Below are 24,623 nucleotides of genomic sequence, written 5' to 3' on the forward strand. Positions count from 1 at the left end.
AAAGCGAATTGTGTTGGAGAGGGAGTAGTGTTTGAGAGGGCATGGAGTTTGAGAGGGAATGTTGTTTGTGAGGGAGTAGAGATTGAGAGGGCATGGACTTTGAGGTAGAATGGAGTTTGAGGTAGAATGGAGTTTGATGGGGAATGGAGTTTGAGAGGGAATGGAGTTTGGGGAGGGAATGGAGTTTGAGGTGGATTGGAGTTTGAGGTGGATTGGAGTTTGAGGGGGAATGGAGTTTGAGAGGGCATGGAGTTTGGGGAGGGAATGGAGTTTGGGGAGGGAATGGAGTTTGGGGAGGGTATGGAGTTTGGGGAGGGTATGGAATTTGGGGAGGGTATGGAGTTTGGGGAGGGTAAGGAGTTTGTGGAGGGAATGGAGTTTGTGAGGGAATGCAGTTTTAAAGCGAATTGTGTTGGAGAGGGAGTAGTGATTGAGAGGGCATGGAGTTTGAGAGGGAGTACAGATTGAGAGGACATGGACTTTGAGGTGGAATGGAGTTTGGGGAGGGAATGGAGTTTGGGAGGGAATGGAGTTTGGGAGGGAATAGAGTTTTAAAGCGAATTGTGTTGGAGAGGGAGTAGAGATTGAGGGGGCATGGACTTTGAGGTGGAATGGAGTTTGAGGTAGATTGGAGTTTGAGGTGGATTGGCTTTGAGGTGGATTGGAGTTTGAGGGGGAATGGAGTTTGAGGGGGAATGGAGTTTGTGAGGGAATGGAGTTTGTGAGGGAATGGAGTTTGTGAGGGAATGGAGTTTGAGAGGGAATGGAGTTTGGGGAGGGGATGGAGTATGGGCAGGGAATAGAGTTTGAAAGGGAATGGAGTTTTAAAGCGAATTGTGTTGGAGAGGGAGTAGTGATTGAGAGGGCCTGGAGTTTGAGAGGGAATGGTGTTTGAGAGGGAGTAGAGATTGAGAGGGCATGGACTTTGAGGTGGAATGGACTTTGAGGTGGAATGGACTTTGAGGTGGAATGGTGTTTGAGTTGGATTGTGTTAGAGGTGGATTGGAGTTAGAGGTGGACTGGAGTTAGAGGAGGAATGGAGTTAGAGGAGGAATGGAGTTAGAGGAGGAATGGAGTTAGAGGAGGAATGGAGTTTGGGAAGGAATGGAGTTTGGGAGGGAATGGAGTTTTAAAGCGAATTGTGTTGGAGAGGGAGTAGTGATTGAGAGGGCATGGAGTTTGAGAGGGAATGGAGTTTGAGAGGGAGTGGAGTTTGAGTGGGAATGGAGTTTTAAAGTGAATAGTGTTGGAGAGGGAGTAGTAATTGAGAGGGCATGGAGTATGAGGTGGAATGGAGTTTGAGGTTGATTGGAGTTTGAGGTGGAATGGAGTTTGAGGGGGAATGGAGATTGAGAGGGAATGTAATTTGAGGAGGAATGGATTTTGGGGAGGAAATGGAGTTTGGGATGGAATGGAGTATGGGAGGGAATGGAGTTTTAAAGTGAATTGTGTTGGAGAGGGAGTAGTGATTGAGAGGGCATGGAGTTTGAGAGGGAATGGTGTTTGAGAGGGAGTAGAGATTGAGAGGGCATGGACTTTGAGGTAGATTGGAGTTTGAGGTAGAATGGAGTTTGAGGGGGAATGGAGTTTGAGAGGGAATGGAGTTTGGGGAGGGAATGGAGTTTGATGTGGATTGGAGTTTGAGGTGGATTTGAGTTTGAGGTAGAATGGAGTTTGAGGGGGAATGGAGTTTGAAAGGGAATGGAGTTTGAGGTGGATTGGAGTTTGAGGTGGAATGTCTTTGCAGTGGATTGGAGTTTGAGGGGGAATGGAGTTTGAGAGAGCATGGACTTTGGGGGGGGAATGGAGTTTGGGGGGGGGAATGGAGTTTGGGGGGGGAATGGAGTTTGGGGAGGGAATGGAGTTTGGGGAGGGAATGGAGTTTGGGGAGGGAATGGAGTTTGTGAGGGAATGGAGTTTTAAAGCGAATTGTGTTGGTGAGGGAGTAGTGATTGAGAGGGCATGGAGTTTGAGTGGAAATGGTGTTTGAGAGGGAGTAGTGATTGAGAGGGCATGGAGTTTGAGGGGGAATGGAGTTTGAGAGGGAATAGAGTTTGGGGAGGGAATGGAGTTTGAGGTGGATTGGAGTTTGAGGTGGAATGGCTTTGAGGTGGATTGGAGTTTGAGGGGGAATGGAGTTTGAGAGGGCATGGAGTTTGGGGGGGGAATGGAGTTTTGGGAGGGAATGGAGTTTGGGGAGGGTATGGAGTTTGGGGAGCGAATGGAGTTTGTGAGGGAATGGAGTTTTAAAGCGAATTGTGTTGGAGAGGGAGTAGTGATTGAGAGGGCATGGAGTTTGAGAGGGAATTGTGTTTGAGAGGGCATGGACTTTGAGGTGGAATGGAGTTTGGGGAGGGAATGGAGTTTGGGAGGGAATGGAGTTTGGGAGGGAATGGAGTTTGGGAGTGAATAGAGTTTTAAAGCGAATTGTGTTGGAGAGGGAGAAGTAGAGATTGAGAGGGCATGGACTTTGAGGTGGAATGGAGTTTGAGGTAGATTTGAGTTTGAGGTGGATTGGAGTTTGAGGTGGATTGGCTTTGAGGTGGATTGGAGTTTGAGGGGGAATGGAGTGTGAGGGGGAATGGAGTTTGAGAGGGAATGGAGTTTGGGGAGGGAATGGAGTTTGAGGTGGATTGGAGTTTGAGGTGGAATGTCTTTGCAGTGGATTGGAGTTTGAGGGGGAATGGAGTTTGAGGGGGAATGGACTTTGAGGTGGAATGGACTTTGAGGTGGAATGGACTTTGAGGTGGAATGGAATTTGAGGTGGAATGGAGTTTGAGGTGGATTGTAGTTAGAGGTGGATTGTAGTTAGAGGTGGATTGGAGTTAGAGGAGGAATGGAGTTAGAGGAGGAAAGGAGTTAGAGGAGGAATGGAGTTAGAGGAGGAGTGGAGTTTGAGTGGGAATGGAGTTTTAAAGCGAATTGTTTGGAGAGGGAGTAGTGGTTGAGAGGGCATGTAGTTTGAGAGGGAATGGTGTTTGAGAGGGAGTAGAGATTGAGAGGGCATGGACTTTGAGGTGGAATGGAGTTTGAGGTAGATTGGAGTTTGATGTGGATTGGAGTTTGATGTGGATTGGAGTTTGATGGGGAATGGAGTTTGGGGAGGGAATGGAGTTTGGGGAGGGAATGGAGTTTGGGGAGGGAATGGAGTTTGGGGGAGGGAATGGAGTTTGGGGAGGGAATGGAGTTTGGGGGGGAATGGAGTTTGGGAGGGAATGGAGTTTGGGAGGGAATAGAGTTTTAAAGCGAATTGTTTGGAGAGGGAGTAGTGGTTGAGAGGGCATGTAGTTTGAGAGGGAATGGTGTTTGAGAGGGAGTAGAGATTGAGAGGGCATGGACTTTGAGGTGGAATGGAGTTTGAGGTAGATTGGAGTTTCAGGAGGATTGGAGTTTGAGGTGGATTGGCTTTGAGGTGGATTGGAGTTTGAGGGGGAATGGAGTTTGAGGGGGAATGGAGTTTGAGAGGGAATGGAGTTTGGGGAGGGAATGAAGTATGGGGAGGGGATGGAGTATGGGGAGGGAATGGAGTTTGCAAGGGAATGGAGTTTTAAAGCGAATTGTGTTGGAGAGGGAGTAGTGATTGAGAGGGCATGGAGTTTGAGAGGGAATGGTGTTTGAGAGGGAGTAGAGATTGAGAGGGCATGGACTTTGAGGTGGAATTGAGTTTGAGGTGGAATGGAGTTTGAGGTGGAATGGAGTTTGAGTTGGATTGGAGTTTGAGGTGGATTGGAGTTAGAGGAGGAATGGAGTTAGAGGAGGAATGGAGTTAGAGGAGGAATGGAGTTTGGGAGGGAATGGAGTTTGGGAGGGAATGGAGTTTGTGAGGGAATGGAGTTTGGGAGGGAATAGAGTTTTAAAGCGAATTGTGTTGGAGAGGGAGTAGTGGTTGAGAGCGCATGGAGTTTGAGAGGGAATGGTGTTTGAGAGGGAGTAGAGATTGAGAGGGCATGGACTTTGAGTTGGAATGGAGTTTGAGGTAGATTGGAGTTTGAGGTAGATTGGAGTTTGAGGTGTATTGGCTTTGAGGTGGATTGGAGTTTGAGGGGGAATGGAGTTTGAGGGGGAATGGAGTTTGAGAGTGAATGGAGTTTGAGAGTGAATGGAGTTTGAGAGGGAATGGAGTTTGAGAGGGAATGGTGTTTGAGAGGGAGTAGAGATTGAGAGGGCATGGACTTTGAGGTGGAATGGAGTTTGAGGTGGATTGCAGTTTGAGGTGGATTGCAGTTAGAGGTGGATTGGAGTTAGAGGTGGATTGGAGTTAGAGGTGGATTGGAGTTAGAGGAGGAATGGAGTTAGAGGAGGAATGGAGTTAGAGGAGGAATGGAGTTTGGGCGGGAATGGAGTTTTAAAGCGAATTGTGTTGGAGAGGGAGTAGTGATTGAGAGGGCATGGAGTTTGAGAGGGAATGGTGTTTTAGAGGGAGTCGAGATTGAGAGGGCATGGACTTTAAGGTGGAATGGAGTTTGAGGTAGATTGGAGTTTGATGTGGATTGGAGTTTGATGGGGAATGGAGTTTGAGAGGGAATGGAGTTTGGGGAGGGAATGGAGTTTGGGGAGGGAATGAAGTTTGGGGAGGGTATGGAGTTTGGGGAGGGTATGGAGTTTGGGGAGGGTATGGAGTTTGGGGAGGGTATGGAGTTTGGGGAGGGTATGGAGTTTGGGAGGGTATGGAGTTTTAAAGCGAATTGTGTTGGAGAGGGAGTAGTGATTCAGAGGGCATGGCGTTTGAGAGGGAATGGTGTTTGAGAGGGAGTAGAGATTGAGAGGGCATGGACTTTGAGGTGGAATAGTGTTTTAGGTGGATTGGAGTTTGAGGTGGATTGGAGTTTGAGGTGGATTGGAATTTGAGGAGGAATGGAGTTTGGGAGGGAATGGAGTTTTAAAGCGAATTGTGTTGGAGAGGGAGTAGTGATTGAGAGGGCATGGAGTTTGAGGTAGAATGGGGTTTGAGGTGGAATGGAGTTTGAGGTGGAATGAAGTTTGAGAGGGAGTATTGATTCAGAGGGCATGGAGATTCCGAAAGAATGGATTTTGAGAGGGAATGGAGTTTGAGACTGAATGGAGTTTGAGAGGGCATGGAGTTTGAGAGGGCATGGAGTTTGAGGGTGAATGGTGTTTTTGAGGGAATGGAGTTTGAGGGGGAATGGAGTTTGAGAGGGAACGGAGTTTGAGTGGGAACGGAGTTTGAGAGGGAACAGTGATTGAGAGGGAACAGTGATTGAGAGGGCACGGATTTTGGGAGGGCGTGGAGTATGAGAGGGCGTGGAGTCTGAGAGAGCATGGAGTTTGAGGGGGCGTGGTGATTGAGGGGGCTTGGCGTTTGATGGGGAATGGAGTTTGAGGGGGAGTAGTGATTGAGAGGGCATGGAGTTTGAGAGGGCATGGAGTTTGAGAGGGCATGGAGTTTGAGGTGGATTGGAGTTTGAGGTGGATTGGAGTATGAGGTGGATTGGAGTATGAGGTTGAATGGAGATTGAGAGTTAATGGATTTTGAGGTCGAATGGGGTATTTGAGGAAATGGAGTATTGGAGGGGACGGTGATTGAGAGGGCATGGAGTTTCAGAAAGAATGGAGTTTGAGAGTGAATGGAGTTTGAGAGTGAATGTAGTATGAGTTGGAATGGAGTTTGAGAGGGAGTGGAGTGTGAGAGTGAATGGAGTTTCAGTGGGAATGGAGTTTTAAAGCGAATAGTGTTGGAGAGGGAGTAGTGATTGAGAGGGCATGGAGTTTGAGGTTGATTGGAGTTTGAGGTGGTTTGGAGTTTGAGGTGGAATGGAGTTTGAGGTGGAATGGAGTTTGAGGGGGAATGGAATTTGAGGAGGAATGGAGTTTGGGGAGGAAATGGAGTTTGGGGAGGAAATGGAGTTTGGGAGGGAATGGAGTATGGGAGGGAATGGAGTTTTAAAGCGAATTGTGTTGGAGAGGGAGTAGTGTTTGAGAGGGCATGGAGTTTGAGAGGGAATGTTGTTTGTGAGGGAGTAGAGATTGAGAGGGCATGGACTTTGAGGTAGAATGGAGTTTGAGGTAGAATGGAGTTTAAGGGGGAATGGAGTTTGAGAGGGAATGGAGTTTGGGGAGGGAATGGAGTTTGAGGTGGATTGGAGTTTGAGGTGGAATGGAGTTTGAGAGGGCATGGAGTTTGGGGAGGGAATGGAGTTTGGGGAGGGTATGGAGTTTGGGGAGGGTATGGAGTTTGGGGAGGGTAAGGAGTTTGTGGAGGGAATGGAGTTTGTGAGGGAATGGAGTTTTAAAGCGAATTGTGTTGGAGAGGGAGTAGTGATTGAGAGGGCATGGAGTTTGAGAGGGTGTACAGATTGAGAGGACATGGACTTTGAGGTGGAATGGAGTTTGGGGAGGGAATGGAGTTTGGGAGGGAATGGAGTTTGGGAGGGAATAGAGTTTTAAAGCGAATTGTGTTGGAGAGGGAGTAGAGATTGAGGGGGCATGGACTTTGAGGTGGAATGGAGTTTGAGGTAGATTGCAGTTTGAGGTGGATTGGAGTTTGAGGTGGATTGGCTTTGAGGTGGATTGGAGTTTGAGGGGGAATGGAGTTTGTGAGGGAATGGAGTTTGTGAGGGAATGGAGTTTGTGAGGGAATGGAGTTTGAGAGGGAATGGAGTTTGGGGAGGGGATGGAGTATGGGGAGGGAATGGAGTTTGCAAGGGAATGGAGTTTTAAAGCGAATTGTGTTGGAGAGGGAGTAGTGATTGAGAGGGCATGGAGTTTGAGGTGGAATGGACTTTGAGGTGGAATGGACTTTGAGGTGGAATGGTGTTTGAGGTGGATTGTAGTTAGAGGTGGATTGGAGTTAGAGGTGGACTGGAGTTAGAGGAGGAATGGAGTTAGAGGAGGAATGGAGTTAGAGGAGGAATGGAGTTAGAGGAGGAATGGAGTTTGGGAAGGAATGGAGTTTGGGAGGGAATGGAGTTTTAAAGCGAATTGTGTTGGAGAGGGAGTAGTGATTGAGAGGGCATGGAGTTTGAGAGGGAATGGAGTTTGAGAGGGAATGGAGTTTGAGAGGGAGTGGAGTTTGAGTGGGAATGGAGTTTTAAAGTGAATAGTGTTGGAGAGGGAGTAGTAATTGAGAGGGCATGGAGTATGAGGTGGAATGGAGTTTGAGGTTGACTGGAGTTTGAGGTGGAATGGAGTTTGAGGTGGAATGGAGTTTGAGGGGGAATGGAGATTGAGTGGGAATGTAATTTGAGGAGGAATGGATTTTGGGGAGGAAATGGAGTTTGGGATGTAATGGAGTATGGGAGGGAATGGAGTTTTAAAGCGAATTGTGTTGGAGAGGGAGTAGTGATTGAGAGGGCATGGAGTTTGAGAGGGAATGGTGTTTGAGAGGGAGTAGAGATTGAGAGGGCATGGACTTTGAGGTAGATTGGAGTTTGAGGTAGAATGGAGTTTGAGGGGGAATGGAGTTTGAGAGGGAATGGAGTTTGGGGAGGGAATGGAGTTTGAGGTGGATTGGAGTTTGAGGTGGATTTGAGTTTGAGGTGGATTTGAGTTTGAGGTAGAATGGAGTTTGAGGGGGAATGGAGTTTGAGAGGGAATGGAGTTTGGGGAGGGAATGGAGTTTGAGGTGGATTGGAGTTTGAGGTGGAATGTCTTTGCAGTGGATTGGAGTTTGAGGGGGAATGGAGTTTGAGAGAGCATGGAGTTTGGGGGGGGAATGGAGTTTGGGGGGGGAATGGAGTTTGGGGAGGGAATGGAGTTTGGGGAGGGAATGGAGTTTGGGGAGGGAATGGAGTTTGTGAGGGAATGGAGTTTTAAAGCGAATTGTGTTGGAGAGGGAGTAGTGATTGAGAGGGCATGGAGTTTGAGTGGAAATGGTGTTTGAGAGGGAGTAGAGATTGAGAGGGCATGGACTTTGAGGTAGATTGGAATTTGAGGTAGAATGGAGTTTGAGAGGGAATGGAGTTTGAGAGGGAATGGAGTTTGAGAAGGAATGGAGTTTGGGGAGGGAATGGAGTTTGAGGTGGATTGGAGTTTGAGGTGGAATGGCTTTGAGGTGGATTGGAGTTTGAGGGGGAATGGAGTTTGAGAGGGCATGGAGTTTGGGGGGGGAATGGAGTTTTGGGAGGGAATGGAGTTTGGGGAGGGTATGGAGTTTGGGGAGCGAATGGAGTTTGTGAGGGAATGGAGTTTTAAAGCGAATTGTGTTGTAGAGGGAGTAGTGATTGAGATGGCATGGAGTTTGAGAGGGAATAGTGTTTGAGAGGGCATGGACTTTGAGGTGGAATGGAGTTTGGGGAGGGAATGGAGTTTGGGAGGGAATGGAGTTTGGGAGGGAATGGAGTTTGGGAGGGAATGGAGTTTGGGAGTGAATAGAGTTTTAAAGCGAATTGTGTTGGAGAGGGAGTAGAGATTGAGAGGGCATGGACTTTGAGGTGGAATGGAGTTTGAGGTAGATTGGAGTTTGAGGTGGATTGGAGTTTGAGGTGGATTGGCTTTGAGGTGGATTGGAGTTTGAGGGGGAATGGAGTTTGTGAGGGAATGGAGTTTGTGAGGGAATGGAGTTTGAGAGGGAATGGAGTTTGGGGAGGGGATGGAGTATGGGGAGGGAATGGAGTTTGCAAGGGAATGGAGTTTTAAAGCGAATTGTGTTGGTTAGGGAGTAGTGATTGAGAGGGCATGGAGTTTGAGAGGGAATGGTGTTTGAGAGGGAGTAGAGATTGAGAGGGCATGGACTTTGAGGTGGAATGGACTTTGAGGTGGAATGGACTTTGAGGTGGAATGGAGTATGAGGTGGATTGTAGTTAGAGGTGGATTGGAGTTAGAGGTGGATTGGAGTTAGAGGTGGACTGGAGTTAGAGGTGGACTGGAGTTAGAGGAGGAATGGAGTTAGAGGAGGAATGGAGTTAGAGGAGGAATGGAGTTTGGGAAGGAATGGAGTTTGGGAGGGAATGGAGTTTTAAAGCGAATTGTGTTGGAGAGGGAGTAGTGATTGAGAGGGCATGGAGTTTGAGAGGGAATGGAGTTTGAGAGGGAGTGGAGTTTGAGTGGGAATGGAGTTTTAAAGTGAATAGTGTTGGAGAGGGAGTAGTAATTGAGAGGGCATGGAGTACGAGGTGGAATGGAGTTTGAGGTTGATTGGAGTTTGAGGTTGATTGGAGTTTGAGGTGGAATGGAGTTTGAGGGGGAATGGAGATTGAGAGGGAATGGAATTTGAGGAGGAATGGATTTTGGGGAGGAAATGGAGTTTGGGATGGAATGGAGTTTTAAAGCGAATTGTGTTGGAGAGGGAGTAGTGATTGAGAGGGCATGGAGTTTGAGAGGGAATGGTGTTTGAGAGGGAGTAGTGATTGAGAGGGCATGGACTTTGAGGTAGATTGGAGTTTGAGGTAGAATGGAGTTTGAGGGGGAATGGAGTTTGAGAGGGAATGGAGTTTGGGGAGGGAATGGAGTTTGAGAGGGAATGGAGTTTGGGGAGGGGATGGAGTATGGGGAGGGAATGGAGTTTGCAAGGGAATGGAGTTTTAAAGCGAATTGTGTTGGTTAGGGAGTAGTGATTGAGAGGGCATGGAGTTTGAGAGGGAATGGTGTTTGAGAGGGAGTAGAGATTGAGAGGGCATGGACTTTGAGGTGGAATGGACTTTGAGGTGGAATGGACTGAGGTGGAATGGAGTTTGAGGTGGATTGTAGTTAGAGGTGGATTGGAGTTAGAGGAGGAATGGAGTTAGAGGAGGAATGGAGTTAGAGGAGGAATGGAGTTAGAGGAGGAATGGAGTTTGGGAGGGAATGGAGTTTTAAAGCGAATTGTGTTGGAGAGGGAGTAGTGATTGAGAGGGCATGGAGTTTGAGAGGGAATGGAGTTTGAGAGGGAGTGGAGTTTGAGTGGGAATGGAGTTTTAAAGTGAATAGTGTTGGAGAGGGAGTAGTAATTGAGAGGGCATGGAGTATGAGGTGGAATGGAGTTTGAGGTTGATTGGAGTTTGAGGTGGAATGGAGTTTGAGGGGGAATGGAGATTGAGAGGGAATGGAATTTGAGGAGGAATGGATTTTGGGGAGGAAATGGAGTTTGGGATGGAATGGAGTTTTAAAGCGAATTGTGTTGGAGAGGGAGTAGTGATTGAGAGGGCATGGAGTTTGAGAGGGAATGGTGTTTGAGAGGGAGTAGAGATTGAGAGCGCATGGACTTTGAGGTAGATTGGAGTTTGAGGTAGAATGGAGTTTGAGGGGGAATGGAGTTTGAGAGGGAATGGAGTTTGGGGAGGGAATGGAGTTTGAGGTGGATTGGAGTTTGAGGTGGATTTGAGTTTGAGGTAGAATGCAGTTTGAGGGGGAATGGAGTTTGAGAGGGAATGGAGTTTGGGGAGGGAATGGAGTTTGAGGTGGATTGGAGTTTGAGGTGGAATGTCTTTGCAGTGGATTGGAGTTTGAGGGGGAATGGAGTTTGGGGGGGGAATGGAGTTTGGGGGGGGGAATGGAGTTTGGGGGGGGGGAATGGAGTTGGGGGGGGGAATGGAGTTTGGGGGGGGGGAATGGAGTTTGGGGAGGGAATGGAGTTTGGGGAGGGAATGGAGTTTGTGAGGGAATGGAGTTTTAAAGCGAATTGTGTTGGAGAGGGAGTAGTGATTGAGAGGCCATGGAGTTTGAGAGGGAATGGTGTTTGAGAGGGAGTAGAGATTGAGAGGGCATGGACTTTGAGGTAGATTGGAGTTTGAGGTAGAATGGAGTTTGAGGGGGAATGGAGATTGAGAGGGAATGGAGTTTGAGGTGGATTGGAGTTTGAGGTGGAATGTCTTTGAGGTGGATTGGAGTTTGAGGGGGAATGGAGTTTGGGGGGGGAATGGAGTTTGGGGGGGAATGGAGTTTGGGGGGGGAATGGAGTTTGGGGAGGGTATGGAGTTTGGGGAGGGAATGGAGTTTGGGAGGGAATAGAGTTTTAAAGCGAATTGTGTTGGAGAGGGAGTAGTGGTTGAGAGCACATGGAGTTTGAGAGGGAATGGTGTTTGAGAGGGAGTAGAGATTGAGAGGGAATGGAGTTTGAGAGGGAATGGAGTTTGAGAGGGAATGGAGTTTGAGAGGGAATGGAGTTTGGGGAGGGGATGGAGTATGGGGAGGGAATGGAGTTTGCAAGGGAATGGAGTTTTGAAGCGAATTGTGTTGGAGAGGGAGTAGTGATTGAGAGGGCACGGATTTTGGGAGGGCGTGGAGTATGAGAGGGCGTGGAGTCTGAGAGAGCATGGAGTTTGAGGGGGCGTGGTGATTGAGGGGGCTTGGAGTTTGATGGGGAATGGAGTTTGAGGGGGAGTAGTGATTGAGAGGGCATGGAGTTTGAGAGGGCATGGAGTTTGAGGTGGATTGGAGTTTGAGGTGGATTGGAGTATGAGGTTGAATGGAGATTGAGAGTGAATGGAGTTTGAGGTCGAATGGGGTATTTGAGGAAATGGAGTATTGGAGGGGACGGTGATTGAGAGGGCATGGAGTTTCAGAAAGAATGGAGTTTGAGAGTGAATGGAGTTTGAGAGTGAATGGAGTTTGAGAGTGAATGTAGTATGAGTTGGAATGGAGTTTGAGAGGGAGTGGAGTGTGAGAGTGAATGGAGTTTCAGTGGGAATGGAGTTTTAAAGCGAATAGTGTTGGAGAGGGAGTAGTGATTGAGAGGGCATGGAGTTTGAGGTTGATTGGAGTTTGAGGTGGTTTGGAGTTTGAGGTGGTTTGGAGTTTGAGGTGGAATGGAGTTTGAGGGGGAATGGAATTTGAGGAGGAATGGAGTTTGGGGAGGAAATGGAGTTTGGGAGGGAATGGAGTATGGGAGGGAATGGAGTTTTAAAGCGAATTGTGTTGGAGAGGGAGTAGTGTTTGAGAGGGCATGGAGTTTGAGAGGGAATGTTGTTTGTGAGGGAGTAGAGATTGAGAGGTCATGGACTTTGAGGTAGAATGGAGTTTGAGGTAGAATGGAGTTTGAGGGGGAATGGAGTTTGAGAGGGAATGGAGTTTGGGGAGGGAATGGAGTTTGAGGTGGATTGGAGTTTGAGGTGGATTGGAGTTTGAGGGGGAATGGAGTTTGAGAGGGCATGGAGTTTGGGGAGGGAATGGAGTTTGGGGAGGGTATGGAGTTTGGGGAGGGTATGGAGTTTGGGGAGGGTATGGAGTTTGGTGAGGGTAAGGAGTTTGTGGAGGGAATGGAGTTTGTGAGGGAATGGAGTTTTAAAGCGAATTGTGTTGGAGAGGGAGTAGTGATTGAGAGGGCATGGAGTTTGAGAGGGAATGGTGTTTGAGAGGGAGTAGAGATTGAGAGGGCATGGACTTTGAGGTAGATTGGAGTTTGAGGTAGAATGGAGTTTGAGGTGGATTGGAGTTTGAGGTGGAATGGCTTTGAGGTGATTGGAGTTTGAGGGGGAATGGTGTTTGGGGGGGGAATGGAGTTTGGGGAGGGTATGGAGTTTGGGGAGGGTATGGAGTTTGGGGAGGGTATGGAGTTTGTGAGGGAATGAAGTTTTAAAGCGAATTGTGTTGGAGAGGGTGTAGTGATTGAGAGGGCATGGAGTTTGAGAGGTAGTACAGATTGAGAGGGCATGGACTTTGAGGTGGAATGGAGTTTGGGGAGGGAATGGAGTTTGGGAGGGAATGGAGTTTGGGAGGGAATAGAGTTTTAAAGCGAATTGTGTTGGAGAGGGAGTAGTGGTTGAGAGCGCATGGAGTTTGAGAGGGAATGGTGTTTGAGAGGGAGTAGAGATTGAGAGGGCATGGACTTTGAGTTGGAATGGAGTTTGAGGTAGATTGGAGTTTGAGGTGTATTGGCTTTGAGGTGGATTGGAGTTTGAGGGGGAATGGAGTTTGAGGGGGAATGGAGTTTGAGAGGGAATGGAGTTTGAGAGGGAATGGAGTTTGGGGAGGGAATGGAGTTTGGGGACGGGATGGAGTATGGGGAGGGAATGGAGTTTGCAAGGGAATGGAGTTTTAAAGCGAATTGTGTTGGAGAGGGAGTAGTGATTGAGAGGGCATGGAGTTTGAGAGGGAATGGTGTTTTAGAGGGAGTAGAGATTGAGAGGGCATGGACTTTGAGGTGGAATGGAGTTTGAGGTAGATTGGAGTTTGATGTGGATTGGAGTTTGATGTGGATTGGAGTTTGATGTGGATTGGAGTTTGATGTGGATTGGAGTTTGATGGGGAATGGACTTTGAGGTGGAATGGAGTTTGAGGTGGAATGGAGTTTGAGGTGGATTGTAGTTAGAGGTGGATTGGAGTTAGAGGAGGAATGGAGTTAGAGGAGGAATGGAGTTAGAAGAGGAATGGAGTTAGAAGAGGAATGGAGTTAGAAGAGGAATGGAGTTAGAGGAGGAATGGAGTTAGAGGAGGAATGGAGTTAGAGGAGGAATGGAGTTTGGGAGGGAATGGAGTTTTAAAGCGAATTGTGTTGGAGAGGGAGTAGTGATTGAGAGGGCATGGAGTTTGAGAGGGAATGGAGTTTGAGAGGGAGTGGAGTTTGAGTGGGAATGGAGTTTTAAAGTGAATAGTGTTGGAGAGGGAGTAGTAATTGAGAGGGCATGGAGTATGAGGTGGAATGGAGTTTGAGGTTGATTGGAGTTTGAGGTGGTTTGGAGTTTGAGGTGGTTTGGAGTTTGAGATGGAATGGAGTTTGAGAGGGAATGGAATTTGAGGAGGAATGGATTTTGGGGAGGGAATGGAGTTTGGGAGGGAATGGAGTTTTAAAGCAAATTGTGTTGGAGAGGGAGTAGTGATTGAGAGGGCATGGAGTTTGAGAGGGAATGGTGTTTGAGAGGGAGTAGAGATTGAGATGGCATGGACTTTGAGGTAGATTGGAGTTTGAGGTAGAATGGAGTTTGAGGGGGAATGGAGTTTGAGAGGGAATGGAGTTTGGGGAGGGAATGGAGTTTGAGGTGGATTGGAGTTTGAGGTGGAATGGCTTTGAGGTGGATTGGAGTTTGAGGGGGAATGGAGTTTGAGGGGGAATGGAGTTAGGGGAGGGTATGGAGTTTGGGGAGGGTATGGAGTTTGGGGAGGGTATGGAGTTTGAGAGGGAATGAAGTTTTAAAGCGAATTGTGTTGGAGAGGGAGTAGTGATTGAGAGGGCATGGAGTTTGAGAGGTAGTACAGATTGAGAGGGCATGGACTTTGAGGTGGAATGGAGTTTGGGGAGGGAATGGAGTTTGGGAGGGAATGGAGTTTGGGAGGGAATAGAGTTTTAAAGCGAATTGTGTTGGAGAGGGAGTAGTGATTGAGAGGGCATGGAGTTTGAGAGGGAATGGTGTTTGAGAGGGAGTAGAGATTGAGAGGGCATGGACTTTGAGGTGGAATGGAGTTTGAGGTGGAATGTAGTTTGAGGTGGAATGTAGTTTGAGGTGGATTGGAGTTTGAGTTGGATTGGAGTTTGAGGTGGATTGGAGTTAGAGCAGGAATGGAGTTAGAGGAGGAATGGAGTTAGAGGAGGAATGGAGTTAGAGGAGGAATGGAGTTAGAGGAGGGAATGGAGTTTGGGAGGGAATGGAGTTTGGGAGGGAATGGAGTTTTAAAGCGAATTATGTTGGAGAGGGAGTAGTGATTGAGAGGGCATGGAGTTTGAGAGGGAGTGGAGTTTGAGAAGGAGTGGAGTTTGAGAGGGAGTGGAGTTTGAGAGGGAGTGGAGTTTGAGTTGGAATGGAGTTTTAAAGTGAATAGTGCTGGAGAGAGAGTAGTAATTGAGAGGGCATGGAGTATGAGGTGGAATGGAGTTTGAGGTGGTTTGGAGTTTGAGGTGGAATGGAGTTTGAGGGGGAATGGAGATTGAGAGGGAATGGAATTTGAGGAGGAATGAATTTTGGGGAGGAAATGGAGTTTGGGAGGGAATGGAGTATGGGAGGGAATGGAGTTTTAAAGCGAATTGTGTTGGAGAGGGAGTAGTGATTGAGAGGGCATGGAGTTTGAGAGGGAATGGTGTTTGAGAGGGAGTAGAGATTGAGAGGGCATGGACTTTGAGGTAGATTGGAGTTTGAGGTAGAATGGAGTTTGAGGTGGATTGGAGTTTGAGGTGGAATGGCTTTGAGGTGATTGGAGTTTGAGGGGGAATGGAGTTTGGGGGGGGAATGGAGTTTGGGGAGGGTATGGAGTTTGGGGAGGGTATGGAGTTTGGGGAGGGTATGGAGTTTGTGAGGGAATGAAGTTTTAAAGCGAATTGTGTTGGAGAGGGAGTAGTGATTGAGAGGGCATGGAGTTTGAGAGGTAGTACAGATTGAGAGGGCATGGACTTTGAGGTGGAATGGAGTTTGGGGAGGGAATGGAGTTTGGGAGGGAATGGAGTTTGGGAGGGAATAGAGTTTTAAAGCGAATTGTGTTGGAGAGGGAGTAGTGGTTGAGAGCGCATGGAGTTTGAGAGGGAATGGTGTTTGAGAGGGAGTAGAGATTGAGAGGGCATGGACTTTGAGTTGGAATGTAGTTTGAGGTAGATTGGAGTTTGAGGTGTATTGGCTTTGAGGTGGATTGGAGTTTGAGGGGGAATGGAGTTTGAGGGGGAATGGAGTTTGAGAGTGAATGGAGTTTGAGAGGGAATGGAGTTTGAGAGGGAATGGAGTTTGAGAGGGAATGGAGTTTGGGGAGGGAATGGAGTTTGGGGAGGGGATGGAGTATGGGGAGGGAATGGAGTTTGCAAGGGAATGGAGTTTTAAAGCGAATTGTGTTGGAGAGGGAGTAGTGATTGAGAGGGCATGGAGTTTGAGAGGGAATGGTGTTTTAGAGGGAGTAGAGATTGAGAGGGCATGGACTTTGAGGTGGAATGGAGTTTGAGGTAGATTGGAGTTTGATGTGGATTGGAGTTTGATGTGGATTGGAGTTTGATGTGGATTGGAGTTTGATGGGGAATGGACTTTGAGGTGGAATGGAGTTTGAGGTGGAATGGAGTTTGAGGTGGATTGTAGTTAGAGGTGGATTGGAGTTAGAGGAGGAATGGAGTTAGAAGAGGAATGGAGTTAGAAGAGGAATGGAGTTAGAAGAGGAATGGAGTTAGAAGAGGAATGGAGTTAGAGGAGGAATGGAGTTAGAGGAGGAATGGAGTTTGGGAGGGAATGGAGTTTTAAAGCGAATTGTGTTGGAGAGGGAGTAGTGATTGAGAGGGTATGGAGTTTGAGAGGGAATGGAGTTTGAGAGGGAGTGGAGTTTGAGTGGGAATGGAGTTTTAAAGTGAATAGTGTTGGAGAGGGAGTAGTAATTGAGAGGGCATGGAGTATGAGGTGGAATGGAGTTTGAGGTTGATTGGAGTTTGAGGTGGTTTGGAGTTTGAGGTGGTTTGGAGTTTGAGATGGAATGGAGTTTGAGAGGGAATGGAATTTGAGGAGGAATGGATTTTGGGGAGGGAATGGAGTTTGGGAGGGAATGGAGTTTTAAAGCAAATTGTGTTGGAGAGGGAGTAGTGATTGAGAGGGCATGGAGTTTGAGAGGGAATGGTGTTTGAGAGGGAGTAGAGATTTAGAGGGCATGGACTTTGAGGTAGATTGGAGTTTGAGGTAGAATGGAGTTTGAGGGGGAATGGAGATTGAGAGGGAATGGAGTTTGGGGAGGGAATGGAGTTTGAGGTGGATTGGAGTTTGAGGTGGAATGTCTTTGAGGTGTATTGGAGTTTGAGGGGGAATGGAGTTTGGGGGGGGAATGGAGTTTGGGGGGGGAATGGAGTTTGGGGGGGAATGGAGTTTGGGGGGGAATGGAGTTTGGGGGGGGAATGTAGTTTGGGGAGGGTATGGAGTTTGGGGAGGGAATGGAGTTTGGGAGGGAATAGAGTTTTAAAGCGAATTGTGTTGGAGAGGGAGTAGTGGTTGAGAGCACATGGAGTTTGAGAGGGAATGGTGTTTGAGAGGGAGTAGAGATTGAGAGGGCATGGACTTTGAGGTGGAATGGAGTTTGAGGTAGATTGGAGTTTGAGGTGGATTGGAGTTTGAGGTGTATTGGCTTTGAGGTGGATTGGAGTTTGAGGGGGAATGGAGTTTGAGGGGGAATGGAGTTTGAGAGGGAATGGAGTTTGAGAGGGAATGGAGTTTGAGAGGGAATGGAGTTTGGGGAGGGGATGGAGTATGGGGAGGGAATGGAGTTTGCAAGGGAATGGAGTTTTGAAGCGAATTGTGTTGGAGAGGGAGTAGTGATTGAGAGGGCATGGAGTTTGAGAGGGAATGGTGTTTGAGAGGGAGTAGAGATTGAGAGGGCATGGACTTTGAGGTAGATTGGAGTTTGAGGTAGAATGGAGTTTGAGGGGGAATGGAGTTTGAGAGGGAATGGAGTTTGGGGAGGGAATGGAGTTTGAGGTGGATTGGAGTTTGAGGTGGATTTGAGTTTGAGGTGGATTTGAGTTTGAGGTAGAATGGAGTTTGAGGGGGAATGGAGTTTGAGAGGGAATGGAGTTTGGGGAGGGAATGGAGTTTGGGGAGGGAATGGAGTTTGAGGTGGATTGGAGTTTGAGGTGGAATGTCTTTGCAGTGGATTGGAGTTTGAGGGGGAATGGAGTTTGAGGTGGAATGGAGTTTGAGGTGGATTGTAGTTAGAGGTGGATTGGAGTTAGAGGAGGAATGGAGTTAGAGGTGGATTGGAGTTAGAGGAGGAATGGAGTTAGAGGAGGAATGGAGTTAGAGGAGGAATGGAGTTAGAGGAGGAATGGAGTTTGGGCGGGAATGGAGTTTTAAAGCGAATTGTGTTGGAGAGGCAGTAGTGATTGAGAGGGCATGGAGTTTGAGAGGGAATGGTGTTTTAGAGGGAGTAGAGATTGAGAGGGCATGGACTTTAAGGTGGAATGGAGTTTGAGGTAGATTGGAGTTTGATGTGGATTGGAGTTTGAGGGGGAATGGAGTTTGAGGGGGAATGGAGTTTGGGGAGGGTATGGAGTTTGGGGAGGGTATGGAGTTTGGGGAGGGTATGGAGTTTGGGGAGGGTATGGAGTTTGAGAGGGAATGAAGTTTTAAAGCGAATTGTGTTGGAGAGGGAGTAGTGATTGAGAGGGCATGGAGTTTGAGAGGTAGTACAGATTGAGAGGGCATGGACTTTGAGGTGGAATGGAGTTTGTGGAGGGAATGGAGTTTGGGAGGGAATGGAGTTTGGGAGGGAATAGAGTTTTAAAGCGAATTGTGTTGGAGAGGGAGTAGTGATTGAGAGGGCATGGAGTTTGAGAGGGAATGGTGTTTGAGAGGGAGTAGAGATTGAGAGGGCATGGACTTTGAGGTGGAATGGAGTTTGAGGTGGAATGTAGTTTGAGGTGGAATGTAGTTTGAGGTGGATTGGAGTTTGAGTTGGATTGGAGTTTGAGGTGGATTGGAGTTTGAGGTGGATTGGAGTTAGAGCAGGAATGGAGTTAGAGGAGGAATGGAGTTAGAGGAGGAATGGAGTTTGGGAGGGAATGGAGTTTGGGAGGGAATGGAGTTTTAAAGCGAATTATGTTGGAGAGGGAGTAGTGATTGAGAGGGCATGGAGTTTGAGAGGGAGTGGAGTTTGAGAAGGAGTGGAGTTTGAGAGGGAGTGGAGTTTGAGAGGGAGTGGAGTTTGAGTTGGAATGGAGTTTTAAAGTGAATAGTGCTGGAGAGAGAGTAGTAATTGAGAGGGCATGGAGTATGAGGTGGAATGGAGTTTGAGGTGGTTTGGAGTTTGAGGTGGAATGGAGTTTGAGGGGGAATGGAGATTGAGAGGGAATGGAATTTGAGGAGGAATGAATTTTGGGGAGGAAATGGAGTTTGGGAGGGAATGGAGTATGGGAGGGAATGGAGTTTTAAAGCGAATTGTGTTGGAGAGGGAGTAGTGATTGAGAGGGCATGGAGTTTGAGAGGGAATGGTGTTTGAGAGGGAGTAGAGATTGAGAGGGCATGGACTTTGAGGTAGATTGGAGTTTGAGGTAGAATGGAGTTTGAGGTGGATTGGAGTTTGAGGTGGAATGGCTTTGAGGTGATTGGAGTTTGAGGGGGAATGGTGTTTGGGGGGGGAATGGAGTTTGGGGAGGGTATGGAGTTTGGGGAGGGTATGGAGTTTGGGGAGGGTATGGAGTTTGTGAGGGAATGAAGTTTTAAAGCGAATTGTGTTGGAGAGGGAGTAGTGATTGAGAGGGCATGGAATTTGAGAGGTAGTACAGATTGAGAGGGCATGGACTTTGAGGTGGAATGGAGTTTGGGGAGGGAATGGAGTTTGGGAGGGAATGGAGTTTGGGAGGGAATAGAGTTTTAAAGCGAATTGTGTTGGAGAGGGAGTAGTGGTTGAGAGCGCATGGAGTTTGAGAGGGAATGGTGTTTGAGAGGGAGTAGAGATTGAGAGGGCATGGACTTTGAGTTGGAATGGAGTTTGAGGTAGATTGGAGTTTGAGGTGTATTGGCTTTGAGGTGGATTGGAGTTTGAGGGGGAATGGAGTTTGAGGGGGAATGGAGTTTGAGGGGGAATGGAGTTTGAGAGTGAATGGAGTTTGAGAGGGAATGGAGTTTGAGAGGGAATGGAGTTTGAGAGGGAATGGAGTTTGGGGAGGGAATGGAGTTTGGGGAGGGGATGGAGTATGGGGAGGGAATGGAGTTTGCAAGGGAATGGAGTTTTAAAGTGAATTGTGTTGGAGAGGGAGTAGTGATTGAGAGGGCATGGAGTTTGAGAGGGAATGGTGTTTTAGAGGGAGTAGAGATTGAGAGGGCATGGACTTTGAGGTGGAATGGAGTTTGATGTGGATTGGAGTTTGATGTGGATTGGAGTTTGATGTGGATTGGAGTTTGATGTGGATTGGAGTTTGATGGGGAAAGGACTTTGAGGTGGAATGGAGTTTGAGGTGGAATGGAGTTTGAGGTGGATTGTAGTTAGAGGTGGATTGGAGTTAGAGGAGGAATGGAGTTAGAGGAGGAATGGAGTTAGAAGAGGAATGGAGTTAGAAGAGGAATGGAGTTAGAGGAGGAATGGAGTTTGGGAGGGAATGGAGTTTTAAAGCGAATTGTGTTGGAGAGGGAGTAGTGATTGAGAGGGCATGGAGTTTGAGAGGGAATGGAGTTTGAGAGGGAGTGGAGTTTGAGTGGGAATGGAGTTTTAAAGTGAATAGTGTTGGAGAGGGAGTAGTAATTGAGAGGGCATGGAGTATGAGGTGGAATGGAGTTTGAGGTTGATTGGAGTTTGAGGTGGTTTGGAGTTTGAGGTGGTTTGGAGTTTGAGATGGAATGGAGTTTGAGAGGGAATGGAATTTGAGGAGGAATGGATTTTGGGGAGGGAATGGAGTTTGGGAGGGAATGGAGTTTTAAAGCAAATTGTGTTGGAGAGGGAGTAGTGATTGAGAGGGCATGGAGTTTGAGAGGGAATGGTGTTTGAGAGGGAGTAGAGATTGAGAGGGCATGGACTTTGAGGTAGATTGGAGTTTCAGTTAGAATGGAGTTTGAGGGGGAATGGAGATTGAGAGGGAATGGAGTTTGGGGAGGGAATGGAGTTTGAGGTGGATTGGAGTTTGAGGTGGAATGTCTTTGAGGTGTATTGGAGTTTGAGGGGGAATGGAGTTTGGGGGGGGAATGGAGTTTGGGGGGGGAATGGAGTTTGGGGGGGAATGGAGTTTGGGGGGGAATGGAGTTTGGGGGGGGAATGTAGTTTGGGGAGGGTATGGAGTTTGGGGAGGGAATGGAGTTTGGGAGGGAATAGAGTTTTAAAGCGAATTGTGTTGGAGAGGGAGTAGTGGTTGAGAGCACATGGAGTTTGAGAGGGAATGGTGTTTGAGAGGGAGTAGAGATTGAGAGGGCATGGACTTTGAGGTGGAATGGAGTTTGAGGTAGATTGGAGTTTGAGGTGGATTGGAGTTTGAGGTGGATTGGAGTTTGAGGTGTATTGGCTTTTGAGGGGGAATGGAGTTTGAGGGGGAATGGAGTTTGAGAGGGAATGGAGTTTGAGAGGGAATGGAGTTTGAGAGGGAATGGAGTTTGGGGAGGGGATGGAGTATGGGGAGGGAATGGAGTTTGCAAGGGAATGGAGTTTTGAAGCGAATTGTGTTGGAGAGGGAGTAGTGATTGAGAGGGCATGGAGTTTGAGAGGGAATGGTGTTTGAGAGGGAGTAGAGATTGAGAGGGCATGGACTTTGAGGTAGATTGGAGTTTGAGGTAGAATGGAGTTTGAGGGGGAATGGAGTTTGAGAGGGAATGGAGTTTGGGGAGGGAATGGAGTTTGAGATGGATTGGAGTTTGAGGTGGATTTGAGTTTGAGGTGGATTTGAGTTTGAGGTGGATTTGAGTTTGAGGTAGAATGGAGTTTGAGGGGGAATGGAGTTTGAGAGGGAATGGAGTTTGGGGAGGGAATGGAGTTTGAGGTGGATTGGAGTTTGAGGTGGAATGTCTTTGCAGTGGATTGGAGTTTGAGGGGGAATGGAGTTTGAGGTGGATTGCAGTTAGAGGTGGATTGGAGTTAGAGGTGGATTGGAGTTAGAGGTGGATTGGAGTTAGAGGAGGAATGGAGTTAGAGGAGGAATGGAGTTAGAGGAGGAATGGAGTTAGAGGAGGAATGGAGTTTGGGCGGGAATGGAGTTTTAAAGCGAATTGTGTTGGAGAGGCAGTAGTGATTGAGAGGGCATGGAGTTTGAGAGGGAATGGTGTTTTAGAGGGAGTCGAGATTGAGAGGGCATGGACTTTAAGGTGGAATGGAGTTTGAGGTAGATTGGAGTTTGATGTGGATTGGAGTTTGATGGGGAATGGAGTTTGAGAGGGAATGGAGTTTGAGAGGGAATGGAGTTTGGGGAGGGAATGGAGTTTGGGGAGGGAATGAAGTTTGGGGAGGGTATGGAGTTTGGGGAGGGTATGGAGTTTGGGGAGGGTATGGAGTTTGGGGAGGGTATGGAGTTTGGGAGGGTATGGAGTTTTAAAGCGAATTGTGTTGGAGAGGGAGTTGTGATTCAGAGGGCATGGCGTTTGAGAGGGAATGGTGTTTGAGAGGGAGTAGAGATTGAGAGGGCATGGACTTTGAGGTGGATTGGAGTTTGAGGTGGATTGGCTTTGAGGTGGATTGGAGTTTGAGGGGGAATGGAGTTTGAGAGGGAATGTAGTTTGGGAAGGGAATGGAGTTTGAGAGGGAATGTAGTTTGGGAAGGGAATGGAGTTTGGGAGGGAATGGAGTTTGTGAGGGAATGGAGTTTTAAAGCGAATTGTGTTGGAGAGGGAGTTGTGATTGAGAGGGCATCGAGTTTGAGAGGGAATGGTGTTTGAGAGGGAGTAGAGATTGAGAGGGCATGGACTTTGAGGTGGAATAGTGTTTTAGGTGGATTGGAGTTTGAGGTGGATTGGAGTTTGAGGTGGATTGGAATTTGTGGAGGAATGGAGTTTGGGAGGGAATGGAGTTTTAAAGCGAATTGTGTTGGAGAGGGAGTAGTGATTGAGAGGGCATGGAGTTTGAGGTAGAATGGGGTTTGAGGTGGAATGGAGTTTGAGGTGGAATGAAGTTTGAGAGGGAGTATTGATTCAGAGGGCATGGAGATTCCGAAAGAATGGATTTTGAGAGGGAATGGAGTTTGAGACTGAATGGAGTTTGAGAGGGCATGGAGTTTGAGGGTGAATGGTGTTTTTGAGGGAATGGAGTTTGAGGGGGAATGGAGTTTGAGAGGGAACAGAGTTTGAGTGGGAACGGAGTTTGAGAGGGAACAGTGATTGAGAGGGAACAGTGATTGAGAGGGAACAGTGATTGAGAGGGCACGGATTTTGGGAGGGCGTGGAGTATGAGAGGGCGTGGAGTCTGAGAGAGCATGGAGTTTGAGGGGGCGTGGTGATTGAGGGGGCTTGGAGTTTGATGGGGAATGGAGTTTGAGGGGGAGTAGTGATTGAGAGGGCATGGAGTTTGAGAGGGCATGGAGTTTGAGAGGGCATGGAGTTTGAGGTGGATTGGAGTTTGAGGTGGATTGGAGTATGAGGTTGAATGGAGATTGAGAGTGAATGGATTTTGAGGTCGAATGGGGTATTTGAGGAAATGGAGTATTGGAGGGGACGGTGATTGAGAGGGCATGGAGTTTCAGAAAGAATGGAGTTTGAGAGTGAATGGAGTTTGAGAGTGAATGTAGTATGAGTTGGAATGGAGTTTGAGAGGGAGTGGAGTGTGAGAGTGAATGGAGTTTCAGTGGGAATGGAGTTTTAAAGCGAATAGTGTTGGAGAGGGAGTAGTGATTGAGAGGGCATGGAGTTTGAGGTTGATTGGAGTTTGAGGTGGTTTGGAGTTTGAGGTGGAATGGAGTTTGAGGTGGAATGGAGTTTGAGGTGGAATGGAGTTTGAGGGGGAATGGAATTTGAGGAGGAATGGAGTTTGGGGAGGAAATGGAGTTTGGGAGGGAATGGAGTATGGGAGGGAATGGAGTTTTAAAGCGAATTGTGTTGGAGAGGGAGTAGTGTTTGAGAGGGCATGGAGTTTGAGAGGGAATGTTGTTTGTGAGGGAGTAGAGATTGAGAGGGCATGGACTTTGAGGTAGAATGGAGTTTGAGGTAGAATGGAGTTTGAGGGGGAATGGAGTTTGAGAGGGAATGGAGTTTGGGGAGGGAATGGAGTTTGAGGTGGATTGGAGTTTGAGGTGGATTGGAGTTTGAGGGGGAATGGAGTTTGAGAGGGCATGGAGTTTGGGGAGGGAATGGAGTTTGGGGAGGGTATGGAGTTTGGGGAGGGTATGGAGTTTGGGGAGGGTAAGGAGTTTGTGGAGGGAATGGAGTTTGTGAGGGAATGGAGTTTTAAAGCGAATTGTGTTGGAGAGGGAGTAGTGATTGAGAGGGCATGGAGTTTGAGAGGGAGTACAGATTGAGAGGACATGGACTTTGAGGTGGAATGGAGTTTGGGGAGGGAATGGAGTTTGGGAGGGAATGGAGTTTGGGAGGGAATAGAGTTTTAAAGCGAATTGTGTTGGAGAGGGAGTAGAGATTGAGGGGGCATGGACTTTGAGGTGGAATGGAGTTTGAGGTAGATTGGAGTTTGAGGTGGATTGGAGTTTGAGGTGGATTGGCTTTGAGGTGGATTGGAGTTTGAGGGGGAATGGAGTTTGTGAGGGAATGGAGTTTGTGAGGGAATGGAGTTTGAGAGGGAATGGAGTTTGGGGAGGGGATGGAGTATGGGGAGGGAATGGAGTTTGCAAGGGAATGGAGTTTTAAAGCGAATTGTGTTGGAGAGGGAGTAGTGATTGAGAGGGCATGGAGTTTGAGAGGGAATGGTGTTTGAGAGGGAGTAGAGATTGAGAGGGCATGGACTTTGAGGTGGAATGGACTTTGAGGTGGAATGGACTTTGAGGTGGAATGGACTTTGAGGTGGAATGGTGTTTGAGGTGGATTGTAGTTAGAGGTGGATTGGAGTTAGAGGTGGACTGGAGTTAGAGGAGGAATGGAGTTAGAGGAGGAATGGAGTTAGAGGAGGAATGGAGTTTGGGAAGGAATGGAGTTTGGGAGGGAATGGAGTTTTAAAGCGAATTGTGTTGGAGAGGGAGTAGTGATTGAGAGGGCATGGAGTTTGAGAGGGAATGGAGTTTGAGAGGGAGTGGAGTTTGAGTGGGAATGGAGTTTTAAAGTGAATAGTGTTGGAGAGGGAGTAGTAATTGAGAGGGCATGGAGTATGAGGTGGAATGGAGTTTGAGGTTGATTGGAGTTTGAGGTGGAATGGAGTTTGAGGGGGAATGGAGATTGAGAGGGAATGTAATTTGAGGAGGAATGGATTTTGGGGAGGAAATGGAGTTTGGGATGGAATGGAGTATGGGAGGGAAT

This window comes from Hemitrygon akajei, chromosome 2 (genome assembly GCF_048418815.1).
Source record: "Hemitrygon akajei chromosome 2, sHemAka1.3, whole genome shotgun sequence".
NCBI classification, from domain to species: Eukaryota; Metazoa; Chordata; class Chondrichthyes; order Myliobatiformes; family Dasyatidae; genus Hemitrygon; species Hemitrygon akajei.